The following is a 14,745-nucleotide window of genomic DNA, read 5'->3' as shown; positions in this document are numbered from 1 at the left end:
GTGTTTTTGTGTAACCAAGTTTTTTCGAAAATCACAAAATATTCTAAAATGTCTCAAAATGCGATTTGAAGCTATTCTAAGCACTTTGGTGTTTTTCTTTTAACAAGTTTTTTCGAAAATCACAAAATGGTCTAAAACGTCTCCAAATGCGATTTGAAGCTATTCTAAGCACTTTGGTGTTTTTATGTTAACAAGTTTTTTCGAAAATAACAAAATGGTCTAAAAGGTCTCCAAATCCGATTTGAAGCTATTCTGTACACTTTGATGTTTTTATGTTAACAAGTTTTTTCGAAAATCACAAAATGGGTTAAAACGTCTCCAAATGCGATTTGAAGCTATTTTGTGCTCTTTGATGTTTTTGTGTGAAAAGTTTTATCGAAATGCTCAAAATGGTCTAAAACGTCTCCAAATGCGATTTGAATCTATTCTTAGCACTTTGGTGTTTTTTTTGTTAACAAGTTTTTTTGAAAATCACAAAATGGTCTAAAACGTCTCCAAATGCGATTTGAAGCTATTCTGTACACTTTGATGTTTTGTGTGAAAAATTTTTGTCGAAATGCTCAAAATTGTCTAAAACGTTTTTAAATACGATATTAAGCTATTTTGTGCTCTTTGATGTTTTTGTGTTAAAAGTTTTATCGAAATGCTCAAAATGGTCTAAAACGGTTTCTAATGCGATTTTAAGCACTTTTATGTTTTTGTGTAACCAAGTTCTTTCGAAAATCACAAATTGTCTAAAATGTCTCAAAATGCGATTTGAAGCTATTCTAAGCACTTTGGTGTTTTTATGTTAACAAGTTTTTTCCAAAATCACAAATTGGTCTAAAACGTCTCTAAATGCGATTTGAAGCTATTCTGTACACTTTGATGTTTTTATGTTAACAAGTTATTTCGAAAATCACAAAATGGTCTAAAACGTCTCCAAATGCGATTTGAAGCTATTCTAAGCACTTTGGTGTTTTTATGTCAACAAGTTTTTTCGAAAATCACAAAATGGTCTAAAACGTCTCCAAATGCGATTTGAAGCTATTCTAAGCACTTTTGTGTTTTTGTGTTAAAAAGTTTTTTCGAAAATCTCAAAATGGTCTAAAACGTCTCCAAATGCGATTTGAAGCTATTCTAAGCACTTTGGTGTTTTTGTGTTAAAAAGTTTTTTCGAAAATCTCAAAATGGTCTAAAACGTCTCCAAATGCGAATTGAAGCTATTCTGTACACTTTTATGTTTTGTGTGAAAATTTTTTGTCGAAATGCTCAAAATGGTCTAAAACGTTTTTAAATACGATATTAAGCTATTTTGTGCTCTTTGATGTTTTTGTGTGAAAAGTTTTTTCGAAAATCACAAAATGGTCTAAAACGTCTCCAAATGCGATTTGAAGCTATTCTGTTCACTTTGATGTTTTTATGTTAACAATTTTTTTCGAAAATCACAAAATGGTCTAAAACGTCTGCAAATGCGATTTGAAGCTATTCTGTACACTTTGATGTTTTTGTGTGAAAAGTTTTTTCGAAAATCACAAAATGGTCTAAAACGTCTCCAAATGCGATTTGAAGCTATTCTGTACACTTTGGTGTTTTTGTGTTAACAAGTTTTTTCGAAAATCACAAAATGGTCTAAATTGTCTCCAAATGCAATTTGAAGCTATTCTGTACACTTTGGTGTTTTTATGTTAACAAGTTTTTTCAAAAATCACAAAATGGTCTAAAACGTCTCCAAATGCGATTTGAAGCTATTCTGTACACTTTGATGTTTTTATGTTAACAAGTTTTTTCGAAAATCACAAAATGGTCTAAAACGTCTCCAAATGCGATTTGAAGCTATTCTAAGCACTTTGATGTTTTTATGTTAAAAATTTTTTTCGAAAATCAGAAAATGGTCTAAAACGTCTCCAAATGCGATTTGAAGCTATTCTGTACACTTTGATGTTTTTATGTTAACAAATTTTTTCGAAAATCACAAAATGGTCTAAAACGTCTCCAAATGCGATTTGAAGCTATTCTGTACACTTTGATGTTTTTATGTTAACCACTTTTTTCGAAAATCACAAAATAGTCTAAAATGTCTCCAAATGCGATTTGAAGCTATTCTTAGCACTTTGGTGTTTTTGTGTAACCAAGTTTTTTCGAAAATCACAAAATATTCTAAAATGTCTCAAAATGCGATTTGAAGCTATTCTAAGCACTTTGGTGTTTTTCTTTTAACAAGTTTTTTCGAAAATCACAAAATGGTCTAAAACGTCTCCAAATGCGATTTGAAGCTATTCTAAGCACTTTGGTGTTTTTATGTTAACAAGTTTTTTCGAAAATAACAAAATGGTCTAAAAGGTCTCCAAATCCGATTTGAAGCTATTCTGTACACTTTGATGTTTTTATGTTAACAAGTTTTTTCGAAAATCACAAAATGGGTTAAAACGTCTCCAAATGCGATTTGAAGCTATTTTGTGCTCTTTGATGTTTTTGTGTGAAAAGTTTTATCGAAATGCTCAAAATGGTCTAAAACGTCTCCAAATGCGATTTGAATCTATTCTTAGCACTTTGGTGTTTTTTTTGTTAACAAGTTTTTTTGAAAATCACAAAATGGTCTAAAACGTCTCCAAATGCGATTTGAAGCTATTCTGTACACTTTGATGTTTTGTGTGAAAAATTTTTGTCGAAATGCTCAAAATTGTCTAAAACGTTTTTAAATACGATATTAAGCTATTTTGTGCTCTTTGATGTTTTTGTGTTAAAAGTTTTATCGAAATGCTCAAAATGGTCTAAAACGGTTTCTAATGCGATTTTAAGCACTTTTATGTTTTTGTGTAACCAAGTTCTTTCGAAAATCACAAATTGTCTAAAATGTCTCAAAATGCGATTTGAAGCTATTCTAAGCACTTTGGTGTTTTTATGTTAACAAGTTTTTTCCAAAATCACAAATTGGTCTAAAACGTCTCTAAATGCGATTTGAAGCTATTCTGTACACTTTGATGTTTTTATGTTAACAAGTTATTTCGAAAATCACAAAATGGTCTAAAACGTCTCCAAATGCGATTTGAAGCTATTCTAAGCACTTTGGTGTTTTTATGTCAACAAGTTTTTTCGAAAATCACAAAATGGTCTAAAACGTCTCCAAATGCGATTTGAAGCTATTCTAAGCACTTTTGTGTTTTTGTGTTAAAAAGTTTTTTCGAAAATCTCAAAATGGTCTAAAACGTCTCCAAATGCGATTTGAAGCTATTCTAAGCACTTTGGTGTTTTTGTGTTAAAAAGTTTTTTCGAAAATCTCAAAATGGTCTAAAACGTCTCCAAATGCGAATTGAAGCTATTCTGTACACTTTTATGTTTTGTGTGAAAATTTTTTGTCGAAATGCTCAAAATGGTCTAAAACGTTTTTAAATACGATATTAAGCTATTTTGTGCTCTTTGATGTTTTTGTGTGAAAAGTTTTTTCGAAAATCACAAAATGGTCTAAAACGTCTCCAAATGCGATTTGAAGCTATTCTGTTCACTTTGATGTTTTTATGTTAACAATTTTTTTCGAAAATCACAAAATGGTCTAAAACGTCTGCAAATGCGATTTGAAGCTATTCTGTACACTTTGATGTTTTTGTGTGAAAAGTTTTTTCGAAAATCACAAAATGGTCTAAAACGTCTCCAAATGCGATTTGAAGCTATTCTGTACACTTTGGTGTTTTTGTGTTAACAAGTTTTTTCGAAAATCACAAAATGGTCTAAAACGTCTCCAAATGCGATATGAAGCTATTCTGTACACTTTGATGTTTTTATGTTAACAACTTTTTTCGAAAATCACAAAATGGTCTAAAACGTCTCCAAATGCGATTTGAAGCTATTCTAAGCACTTTGGTGTTTTTGTGTAACTAAGTTTTTTCGCAAATAACAAAATGGTCTAAAACGTCTCCAAATGCGATTTGAAGCTATTCTAAGCTATTTTGTGCTCTTTGATGTTTTTGTGTGAAAAGTTTTTTCGAAAATCACAAAATGGTCTAAAACGTCTCCAAATGCGATTTGAAGCTATTCTGTACACTTTGATGTTTTTATGTTAACAAGTTTTTTCGAAAATCACAAAATGGTCTAAAACGTCTCCAAATGCGATTTGAAGCTATTCTGTACACTTTGATGTTTTTGTGTGAAAAGTTTTTTCGAAAATCACAAAATGGTCTAAAACGTCTCCAAATGCGATTTGAAACTATTCTGTACACTTTGGTGTTTTTGTGTTAACAAGTTTTTTCGAAAATCACAAAATGGTCTAAAACGTCTCCAAATGCGATATGAAGCTATTCTGTACACTTTGATGTTTTTATGTTAACAACTTTTTTCGAAAATCACAAAATGGTCTAAAACGTCTCCAAATGCGATTTGAAGCTATTCTAAGCACTTTGGTGTTTTTGTGTAACTAAGTTTTTTCGAAAATAACAAAATGGTCTAAAACGTCTCCAAATGCGATTTGAAGCTATTCTGAACACTTTGATGTTTTTATGTTAACAAGTTTTTTCGAAAATCACAAAATGGTCTAAAACGTCTCCAAATGCGATTTGAAGCTATTCTAAGCACTTTGGTGTTTTTATGTTAACAAGTTTTTTCGAAAATCACAAAATGGTCTAAAACGTCTCAAAATGCGATTTGAAGCTATTCTGTACACTTTGATGTTTTGTGTGAAAAATTTTTGTCGAAATGCTCAAAATGGTCTAAAACGTTTTTAAATACGATATTAAGCTATTTTGTGCTCTTTGATGTTTTTGTGTGAAAAGTTTTTTCGAAAATCACAAAATGGTCTAAAACGTCTCCAAATGCGATTTGAAGCTATTCTTAGCACTTTGGTGTTTTTTTTGTTAACAAGTTTTTTTGAAAATCACAAAATGGTCTAAAACGTCTCCAAATGCGATTTGAAGCTATTCTGTACACTTTGATGTTTTGTGTGAAAAATTTTTGTCGAAATGCTCAAAATTGTCTAAAACGTTTCTAAATACGATATTAAGCTATTTTGTGCTCTTTGATGTTTTTGTGTGAAAAGTTTTATCGAAATGCTCAAAATGGTCTAAAACGGTTTCTAATGCGATTTTAAGCACTTTTATGTTTTTGTGTAACCAAGTTCTTTCGAAAATCACAAATTGTCTAAAATGTCTCAAAATGCGATTTGAAGCTATTCTAAGCACTTTCGTGTTTTTATGTTAACAAGTTTTTTCCAAAATCACAAATTGGTCTAAAACGTCTCTAAATGCGATTTGAAGCTATTCTGTACACTTTGATGTTTTTATGTTAACAAGTTATTTCGAAAATCACAAAATGGTCTAAAACGTCTCCAAATGCGATTTGAAGCTATTCTAAGCACTTTGGTGTTTTTATGTCAACAAGTTTTTTCGAAAATCACAAAATGGTCTAAAACGTCTCCAAATGCGATTTGAAGCTATTCTAAGCACTTTTGTGTTTTTGTGTTAAAAAGTTTTTTCGAAAATCTCAAAATGGTCTAAAACGTCTCCAAATGCGATTTGAAGCTATTCTAAGCACTTTGGTGTTTTTGTGTTAAAAAGTTTTTTCGAAAATCTCAAAATGGTCTAAAACGTCTCCAAATGCGAATTGAAGCTATTCTGTACACTTTTATGTTTTGTGTGAAAAATTTTTGTCGAACTGCTCAAAATGGTCTAAAACGTTTTTAAATACGATATTAAGCTATTTTGTGCTCTTTGATGTTTTTGTGTGAAAAGTTTTTTCGAAAATCACAAAATGGTCTAAAACGTCTCCAAATGCGATTTGAAGCTATTCTGTACACTTTGATGTTTTTGTGTGAAAAGTTTTTTCGAAAATCACAAAATGGTCTAAAACGTCTCCAAATGCGATTTGAAGCTATTCTGTACACTTTGGTGTTTTTGTGTTAACAAGTTTTTTCGAAAATCACAAAATGGTCTAAAACGTCTCCAAATGCGATATGAAGCTATTCTGTACACTTTGATGTTTTTATGTTAACAACTTTTTTCGAAAATCACAAAATGGTCTAAAACGTCTCCAAATGCGATTTGAAGCTATTCTAAGCACTTTGGTGTTTTTGTGTAACTAAGTTTTTTCGCAAATAACAAAATGGTCTAAAACGTCTCCAAATGCGATTTGAAGCTATTCTAAGCTATTTTGTGCTCTTTGATGTTTTTGTGTGAAAAGTTTTTTCGAAAATCACAAAATGGTCTAAAACGTCTCCAAATGCGATTTGAAGCTATTCTGTACACTTTGATGTTTTTATGTTAACAAGTTTTTTCGAAAATCACCAAATGGTCTAAAACGTCTCCAAATGCGATTTGAAACTATTCTGTACACTTTGATGTTTTTGTGTGAAAAGTTTTTTCGAAAATCACAAAATGGTCTAAAACGTCTCCAAATGCGATTTGGAGCTATTCTAAGCACTTTGGTGTTTTTGTGTTAAAAAGTTTTTTCGAAAATCACAAAATGGTCTAAAACTTCTCCAAATGCGATATGAAGCTATTCTGTACACTTTGATGTTTTTATGTTAACAACTTTTTTCGAAAATCACAAAATGGTCTAAAACGTCTCCAAATGCGATTTGAAGCTATTCTGTACACTTTGATGTTTTTATGTTAACAATTTTTTTCGAAAATCACCAAATGGTCTAAAACGTCTACAAATGCGATTTGGAGCTATTCTAAGCACTTTGGTGTTTTTGTGTTAAAAAGTTTTTTCGAAAATCACAAAATGGTCTAAAACGTCTCCAAATGCGATTTGAAGCTATTCTGTACACTTTGATGTTTTGTGTGAAAAATTTTTGTCGAAATGCTCAAAATGGTCTAAAACGTTTTTAAATACGATATTAAGCTATTTTGTGCTCTTTGATGTGTGAAAAGTGTTTTCGAAAATCACAAAATGGTCTAAAACGTCTCCAAATGCGATTTGAAGCTATTCTGTACACTTTGATGTTTTTATGTGAACAAGTTTTTTCGAAAATCACAAAATGGTCTAAAACGTCTCCAAATGCGATTTGAAGCTATTCTAAACACTTTGGTGTTTTTATGTTAACAAGTTTTTTCGAAAATCACAAAATGGTCTAAAACGTCTCCAAATGCGATTTGAAGCTATTCTGTACACTTTGATGTTTTGTGTAAAAAATTGTTGTCGAAATGCTCAAAATGGTCTAAAACGTTTTTAAATACGATATTAAGCTATTTTGTGCTCTTTGATGTTTTTGTGTGAAAAGTTTTTTCGAAAATCACAAAATGGTCTAAAACGTCTCCAAATGCGATTTGAAGCTATTCTGTACACTTTGATGTTTTTATGTTAACAAGTTTTTTCGAAAATCACAAAATGGTCTAAAACGTCTCCAAATGCGATTTGAAGCTATTCTGTACACTTTGATGTTTTTGTGTGAAAAGTTTTTTCGAAAATCACAAAATGGTCTAAAACGTCTCCAAATGCGATTTGAAACTATTCTGTACACTTTGGTGTTTTTGTGTTAACAAGTTTTTTCGAAAATCACAAAATGGTCTAAAACGTCTCCAAATGCGATATGAAGCTATTCTGTACACTTTGATGTTTTTATGTTAACAACTTTTTTCGAAAATCACAAAATGGTCTAAAACGTCTCCAAATGCGATTTGAAGCTATTCTAAGCACTTTGGTGTTTTTGTGTAACTAAGTTTTTTCGAAAATAACAAAATGGTCTAAAACGTCTCCAAATGCGATTTGAAGCTATTCTGAACACTTTGATGTTTTTATGTTAACAAGTTTTTTCGAAAATCACAAAATGGTCTAAAACGTCTCCAAATGCGATTTGAAGCTATTCTAAGCACTTTGGTGTTTTTATGTTAACAAGTTTTTTCGAAAATCACAAAATGGTCTAAAACGTCTCAAAATGCGATTTGAAGCTATTCTGTACACTTTGATGTTTTGTGTGAAAAATTTTTGTCGAAATGCTCAAAATGGTCTAAAACGTTTTTAAATACGATATTAAGCTATTTTGTGCTCTTTGATGTTTTTGTGTGAAAAGTTTTTTCGAAAATCACAAAATGGTCTAAAACGTCTCCAAATGCGATTTCAAGCTATTCTGAACACTTTGATGTTTTTATGTTAACAAGTTTTTTCGAAAATCACAAAATGGTCTAAAACGTCTCCAAATGCGATTTGAAGCTATTCTGTACACTTTGATGTTTTTATGTTAACAATTTTTTTCGAAAATCACCAAATGGTCTAAAACGTCTACAAATGCGATTTGGAGCTATTCTAAGCACTTTGGTGTTTTTGTGTTAAAAAGTTTTTTCGAAAATCACAAAATGGTCTAAAACGTCTCCAAATGCGATTTGAAGCTATTCTGTACACTTTGATGTTTTGTGTGAAAAATTTTTGTCGAAATGCTCAAAATGGTCTAAAACGTTTTTAAATACGATATTAAGCTATTTTGTGCTCTTTGATGTGTGAAAAGTTTGATGTGTGAAAAGTGTTTTCGAAAATCACAAAATGGTCTAAAACGTCTCCAAATGCGATTTGAAGCTATTCTGTACACTTTGATGTTTTTATGTGAACAAGTTTTTTCGAAAATCACAAAATGGTCTAAAACGTCTCCAAATGCGATTTGAAGCTATTCTAAACACTTTGGTGTTTTTATGTTAACAAGTTTTTTCGAAAATCACAAAATGGTCTAAAACGTCTCCAAATGCGATTTGAAGCTATTCTGTACACTTTGATGTTTTGTGTAAAAAATTGTTGTCGAAATGCTCAAAATGGTCTAAAACGTTTTTAAATACGATATTAAGCTATTTTGTGCTCTTTGATGTTTTTGTGTGAAAAGTTTTTTCGAAAATCACAAAATGGTCTAAAACGTCTCCAAATGCGATTTGAAGCTATTCTGTACACTTTGATGTTTTTATGTTAACAACTTTTTTCGAAAATCACAAAATGGTCTATAACGTCTCCAAATGCGATTTGAAGCTATTCTGTACACTTTGATGTTTTTGTGTGAAAAGTTTTTTCGAAAATCACAAAATGGTCTAAAACGTCTCCAAATGCGATTTGAAACTATTCTGTACACTTTGGTGTTTTTGTGTTAACAAGTTTTTTCGAAAATCACAAAATGGTCTAAAACGTCTCCAAATGCGATTTGAAGCTATTCTGTACACTTTGATGTTTTTATGTTAACAATTTTTTTCGAAAATCACCAAATGGTCTAAAACGTCTCCAAATGCGATTTGGAGCTATTCTAAGCACTTTGGTGTTTTTGTGTTAAAAAGTTTTTTCGAAAATCACAAAATGGTCTAAAACGTCTCCAAATGCGATATGAAGCTATTCTGTACACTTTGATGTTTTTATGTTAACAACTTTTTTCGAAAATCACAAAATGGTCTAAAACGTCTCCAAATGCGATTTGAAGCTATTCTAAGCACTTTGGTGTTTTTGTGTAACAAAGTTTTTTCGAAAATAACAAAATGGTCTAAAACGTCTCCAAATGCGATTTGAAGCTATTCTGAACACTTTGATGTTTTTATGTTAACAAGTTTTTTCGAAAATCACAAAATGGTCTAAAACGTCTCCAAATGCGATTTGAAGCTATTCTAAGCACTTTGGTGTTTTTATGTTAACAAGTTTTTTCGAAAATCACAAAATGGTCTAAAACGTCTCAAAATGCGATTTGAAGCTATTCTGTACACTTTGATGTTTTGTGTGAAAATTTTTTGTCGAAATGCTCAAAATGGTCTAAAACGTTTTTAAATACGATATTAAGCTATTTTGTGCTCTTTGATGTTTTTGTGTGAAAAGTTTTTTCGAAAATCACAAAATGGTCTAAAACGTCTCCAAATGCGATTTCAAGCTATTCTGAACACTTTGATGTTTTTATGTTAACAAGTTTTTTCGAAAATCACAAAATGGTCTAAAACGTCTCCAAATGCGATTTGAAGCTATTCTGTACACTTTGATGTTTTTATGTTAACAATATTTTTCGAAAATCACCAAATGGTCTAAAACGTCTCCAAATGCGATTTGGAGCTATTCTAAGCACTTTGGTGTTTTTGTGTTAAAAAGTTTTTTCGAAAATCACAAAATGGTCTAAAACGTCTCCAAATGCGATTTGAAGCTATTCTGTACACTTTGATGTTTTGTGTGAAAAATTTTTGTCGAAATGCTCAAAATGGTCTAAAACGTTTTGAAATACGATATTAAGCTATTTTGTGCTCTTTGATGTGTGAAAAGTTTGATGTGTGAAAAGTTTTTTCGAAAATCACAAAATGGTCTAAAACGTCTCCAAATGCGATTTGAAGCTATTCTGTACACTTTGATGTTTTTATGTGAACAAGTTTTTTCGAAAATCACAAAATGGTCTAAAACGTCTCCAAATGCGATTTGAAGCTATTCTAAACACTTTGGTGTTTTTATGTTAACAAGTTTTTTCGAAAATCACAAAATGGTCTAAAACGTCTCCAAATGCGATTTGAAGCTATTCTGTACACTTTGATGTTTTGTGTAAAAAATTTTTGTCGAAATGCTCAAAATGGTCTAAAACGTTTTTAAATACGATATTAAGCTATTTTGTGCTCTTTGATGTTTTTGTGTGAAAAGTTTTTTCGAAAATCACAAAATGGTCTAAAACGTCTCCAAATACGATTTTAAGCTATTCTGTACACTTTGATGTTTTGTGTAAAAATTTTTTGTCGAAATGCTCAAAATGGTCTAAAACGTCTCCAAATGCGATTTGAAGCTATTCTAAGCACTTTGGTTTTTTTGTGTAACCAAGTTTTTTCGAAAATCACAAAATATTCTAAAATGTCTCAAAATGCGATTTGAAGCTATTCTGTACACTTTGATGGTTTTATGTTAACAAGTTTTTTCGAAAATCACAAAATGGTCTAAAACATGTCCAAATGCGATTTGAAGCTATTCTGTTCACTTTGATGTTTGGTGTGAATAATTTTTGGTCGAAATCCTCAAAATGGTCTAAAACGTTTTTAAATACGATATTAAGCTATTTTGTGCTCTTTGATGTTTTTTTGTGAAAAGTTTTTTCGAAAATCACAAAATGGTCTAAAACGTCTCCAAATGCGATTTCAAGCTATTCTGAACACTTTGATGTTTTTATGTTAACAAGTTTTTTCGAAAATCACAAAATGGTCTAAAACGTCTCCAAATGCGATTTGAAGCTATTCTGTACACTTTGATGTTTTTATGTTAACAAGTTTTTTCGAAAATCACCAAATGGTCTAAAACGTCTCCAAATGCGATTTGAAGCTATTCTAAGCACTTTGGTGTTTTTGTGTTAAAAAGTTTTTTCGAAAATCACAAAATGGTCTAAAACGTCTCCAAATGCGATTTGAAGCTATTCTGTACACTTTGATGTTTAGTGTGAATAATTTTTGTCGAAATCCTCAAAATGGTCTAAAACGTTTTTAAATACGATATTAAGCTATTTTGTGCTCTTTGATGTTTTTTTGTGAAAAGTTTTTTCGAAAATCACAAAATGGTCTAAAACGTCTCCAAATGCGATTTGAAGCTATTCTGTACACTTTGGTGTTTTTGTGTTAACAAGTTTTTTCGAAAATCACAAAATGGTCTAAAACGTCTCCAAATGCGATATGAAGCTATTCTGTACACTTTGATGTTTTTATGTTAACAACTTTTTTCGAAAATCACAAAATGGTCTAAAACGTCTCCAAATGCGATTTGAAGCTATTCTAAGCACTTTGGTGTTTTTGTGTAACTAAGTTTTTTCGCAAATAACAAAATGGTCTAAAACGTCTCCAAATGCGATTTGAAGCTATTCTAAGCTATTTTGTGCTCTTTGATGTTTTTGTGTGAAAAGTTTTTTCGAAAATCACAAAATGGTCTAAAACGTCTCCAAATGCGATTTGAAGCTATTCTGTACACTTTGATGTTTTTATGTTAACAAGTTTTTTCGAAAATCAGAAAATGGTCTAAAACGTCTCCAAATGCGATTTGAAGCTATTCTGTACACTTTGATGTTTTTGTGTGAAAAGTTTTTTCGAAAATCAGAAAATGGTCTAAAACGTCTCCAAATGCGATTTGAAACTATTCTGTACACTTTGGTGTTTTTGTGTTAACAAGTTTTTTCGAAAATCACAAAATGGTCTAAAACGTCTCCAAATGCGATATGAAGCTATTCTGTACACTTTGATGTTTTTATGTTAACAACTTTTTTCGAAAATCACAAAATGGTCTAAAACGTCTCCAAATGCGATTTGAAGCTATTCTAAGCACTTTGGTGTTTTTGTGTAACTAAGTTTTTTCGAAAATAACAAAATGGTCTAAAACGTCTCCAAATGCGATTTGAAGCTATTCTGAACACTTTGATGTTTTTATGTTAACAAGTTTTTTCGAAAATCACAAAATGGTCTAAAACGTCTCCAAATGCGATTTGAAGCTATTCTAAGCACTTTGGTGTTTTTATGTTAACAAGTTTTTTCGAAAATCACAAAATGGTCTAAAACGTCTCAAAATGCGATTTGAAGCTATTCTGTACACTTTGATGTTTTGTGTGAAAAATTTTTGTCGAAATGCTCAAAATGGTCTAAAACGTTTTTAAATACGATATTAAGCTATTTTGTGCTCTTTGATGTTTTTGTGTGAAAAGTTTTTTCGAAAATCACAAAATGGTCTAAAACGTCTCCAAATGCGATTTCAAGCTATTCTGAACACTTTGATGTTTTTATGTTAACAAGTTTTTTCGAAAATCACAAAATGGTCTAAAACGTCTCCAAATGCGATTTGAAGCTATTCTGTACACTTTGATGTTTTTATATTAACAAGTTTTTTCGAAAATCACCAAATGGTCTAAAACGTCTCCAAATGCGATTTGAAGCTATTCTAAGCACTTTGGTGTTTTTGTGTTAAAAAGTTTTTTCGAAAATCACAAAATGGTCTAAAACGTCTCCAAATGCGATTTGAAGCTATTCTGTACACTTTGATGTTTTTATGTTAACAAGTTTTTTCGAAAATCACAAAATGGTCTAAAACGTCTCCAAATGCGATTTGAAGCTATTCTGTACACTTTGATGTTTTTGTGTGAAAAGTTTTTTCGAAAATCACAAAATGGTCTAAAACGTCTCCAAGTGCGATTTGAAACTATTCTGTACACTTTGGTGTTTTTGTGTTAACAAGTTTTTTCGAAAATCACAAAATGGTCTAAAACGTCTCCAAATGCGATATGAAGCTATTCTGTACACTTTGATGTTTTTATGTTAACAACTTTTTTCGAAAATCACAAAATGGTCTAAAACGTCTCCAAATGCGATTTGAAGCTATTCTAAGCACTTTGGTGTTTTTATGTCAACAAGTTTTTTCGAAAATAACAAAATGGTCTAAAACGTCTCCAAATGCGATTTGAAGCTATTCTAAGCACTTTTGTGTTTTTGTGTTAAAAAGTTTTTTCGAAAATCTCAAAATGGTCTAAAACGTCTCCAAATGCGATTTGAAGCTATTCTAAGCACTTTGGTGTTTTTGTGTTAAAAAGTTTTTTCGAAAATCTCAAAATGGTCTAAAACGTCTCCAAATGCGAATTGAAGCTATTCTGTACACTTTTATGTTTTGTGTGAAAATTTTTTGTCGAAATGCTCAAAATGGTCTAAAACGTTTTTAAATACGATATTAAGCTATTTTGTGCTCTTTGATGTTTTTGTGTGAAAAGTTTTTTCGAAAATCACAAAATGGTCTAAAACGTCTCCAAATGCGATTTGAAGCTATTCTGTACACTTTGATGTTTTTATGTTAACAAGTTTTTTCGAAAATCACAAAATGGTCTAAAACGTCTCCAAATGCGATTTGAAGCTATTCTGTACACTTTGATGTTTTTGTGTGAAAAGTTTTTTCGAAAATCACAAAATGGTCTAAAACGTCTCCAAATGCGATTTGAAGCTATTCTGTACACTTTGGTGTTTTTGTGTTAACAAGTTTTTTCGAAAATCACAAAATGGTCTAAAACGTCTCCAAATGCGATATGAAGCTATTCTGTACACTTTGATGTTTTTATGTTAACAACTTTTTTCGAAAATCACAAAATGGTCTAAAACGTCTCCAAATGCGATTTGAAGCTATTCTAAGCACTTTGGTGTTTTTGTGTAACTAAGTTTTTTCGCAAATAACAAAATGGTCTAAAACGTCTCCAAATGCGATTTGAAGCTATTCTAAGCTATTTTGTGCTCTTTGATGTTTTTGTGTGAAAAGTTTTTTCGAAAATCACAAAATGGTCTAAAACGTCTCCAAATGCGATTTGAAGCTATTCTGTACACTTTGATGTTTTTATGTTAACAAGTTTTTTCGAAAATCACAAAATGGTCTAAAACGTCTCCAAATGCGATTTGAAGCTATTCTGTACACTCTGATGTTTTTGTGTGAAAAGTTTTTTCGAAAATCACAAAATGGTCTAAAACGTCTCCAAATGCGATTTGAAACTATTCTGTACACTTTGGTGTTTTTGTGTTAACAAGTTTTTTCGAAAATCACAAAATGGTCTAAAACGTCTCCAAATGCGATATGAAGCTATTCTGTACACTTTGATGTTTTTATGTTAACAACTTTTTTCGAAAATCACAAAATGGTCTAAAACGTCTCCAAATGCGATTTGAAGCTATTCTAAGCACTTTGGTGTTTTTGTGTAACTAAGTTTTTTCGAAAATAACAAAATGGTCTAAAACGTCTCCAAATGCGATTTGAAGCTATTCTGAACACTTTGATGTTTTTATGTTAACAAGTTTTTTCGAAAATCACAAAATGGTCTAAAACGTCTCCAAATGCGATTTGAAGCTATTCTAA

The sequence above is a fragment of the Antedon bifida genome, chromosome 4, assembly GCF_963402885.1.
Source record: "Antedon bifida chromosome 4, ecAntBifi1.1, whole genome shotgun sequence".
In the NCBI taxonomy this organism is placed as follows: domain Eukaryota; kingdom Metazoa; phylum Echinodermata; class Crinoidea; order Comatulida; family Antedonidae; genus Antedon; species Antedon bifida.
The sequence above is the reverse complement of the archived record's forward strand: the minus strand, read 5'-3'. Positions refer to the sequence as shown.